This window comes from Anastrepha obliqua, unplaced genomic scaffold (assembly GCF_027943255.1).
Source record: "Anastrepha obliqua isolate idAnaObli1 unplaced genomic scaffold, idAnaObli1_1.0 ptg000284l, whole genome shotgun sequence".
In the NCBI taxonomy this organism is placed as follows: Eukaryota; Metazoa; Arthropoda; class Insecta; order Diptera; family Tephritidae; genus Anastrepha; species Anastrepha obliqua.
In genome coordinates, this window is record NW_026562307.1 from 50,001 (window position 1) to 51,935 (window position 1,935).

Here is a 1,935-nt window from a genome sequence, read left to right on the forward strand (position 1 = left end):
AACGAACAAAAAGAAAAAAAAAAAAAAAAAAAAAAAAAGAAAAAAAAAAAAATTTATATAATTATTTTGAATCCATAATTCTTTTTATTCTTTTTTCATTCAATTTGTGATCCATCAATTATATCATATTAAATATAATATATGATGGTACATTTTGTAATGTTTTTTCTTATTTTTTCTTTTAAAAACCTTTAAACATGAAAATAAAAAGTTGTACTTATTATTCATTTGATTGAATGATAAGTTAATTTGTTCACAATAACAAAAGTGGTATATATTTATTATATTATTATATATACATAAAATGATTAAAAAAATACAAAATAATTGAATCATAATAAATACCACCACTGTATTATTGTTGAACTAAGACATTCGCAACTTAATAAAAATGTTTAGAGTTAAATATATTTGATATATATTATTGAAAGAAAATCAATTTATATATTATTAATATTATTTAATTTTACTCTTTCAATTAATATATGCAAAAAAAAATTGACATTTGTTATAAATAAAAATAAATAAAAAAATACTCTAAGCGGTGGATCACTTGGCTCATGGGTCGATGAAGAACGCAGCAAACTGTGCGTCATCGTGTGAACTGCAGGACACATGAACATCGACATTTTGAACGCATATCGCAGTCCATGCTGTTATGTACATTAAATTCAATTTTAAAGTACTGCTTGGACTACATATGGTTGAGGGTTGTAAGACTATGCTAAATAAGTTGCTTATTCTTTTATAAAAATAATTGAATTTAAGCAAATGTGTATATTATTGGATTTTAAATAATTCATAATATTAATAGCAAAAAAAAATAAAGATATATAATGAATTTTATTTATTATATATTCTTTAAAAAAAAAATCCTCTCAAATAAAATGAAATGATGAAAATATTGAATCTAAGTATTCTTTACAAAAAATTTTCATATTATTTATATATATATATAAAATAATAATTTATATATGTAATTAAAAGGAGGAATGTCTAGCATAAAAATTAAATTTTTTATTCTAGGATTGCCTCATTTTACATTATTATTATTTTTATATATTTACAATATATAAAAGGAGAAAAGAAAAATAGAGATGAAAAGATGATATAATTTTTTTATTAAATTGTGAGAAGATAAAAAAGAATATTAAAACAACCTCAACTCATATGGGATTACCCCCTGAATTTAAGCATATTAATGAGGGGAGGAAAAGAAACTAACAAGGATTTTCTTAGTAGCGGCGAGCGAAAAGAAAATAGTTCAGCACTAAGTCACTTTGTCTATATGTCAAATGTGAGATGCAGTGTATGGAATATCTTAATATCTAGTATGAGAAATTAACGATTTAAGTCCTTCTTAAATGAGGCCATTTACCCATAGAGGGTGCCAGGCCCGTATAACGTTAATGATTACTAGAAAGATATTTCCAAAGAGTCGTGTTGCTTGATAGTGCAGCACTAAGTGGGTGGTAAACTCCATCTAAAACTAAATATAACCATGAGACCGATAGTAAACAAGTACCGTGAGGGAAAGTTGAAAAGAACTCTGAATAGAGAGTTAAATAGTACGTGAAACTGCTTAGAGGTTAAGCCCGATGAACCTGAATATCCATTATGAAAAATTCATCATTAAATAATTAAAAAAATAATGTGCATTTTTTTCATATAAGGACATTGTAATCTATTAACATAATAAAGTATTTATCAAAAGATCATTGGTGATATTAAGTTTATTTAAATTAATTTGCTTTTTAAGCATATTAACATAAAATAAATACTAATGATTTGATAAAGTGTTGATAGATTTTATTATATATAATGCTAAAATTCATTTTTTGAATTTTACAAAAAATTTAATATCTATGATATTAATATTTATTTGTATGCATTTATATGATTAACAATGCGAAAGATTCAGGATACCTTCGGGAC

At 23.7% G+C, this 1,935-nt stretch overlaps 1 pseudogene; it reads left to right on the top strand.

Moving 5' to 3' along the window:
- The first annotated feature begins 533 nt into the window (after positions 1-533).
- Positions 534-714, top strand: LOC129252616 (5.8S ribosomal RNA; annotated as a pseudogene).
- Positions 715-1,935: the final 1,221 nt, after the last annotated feature.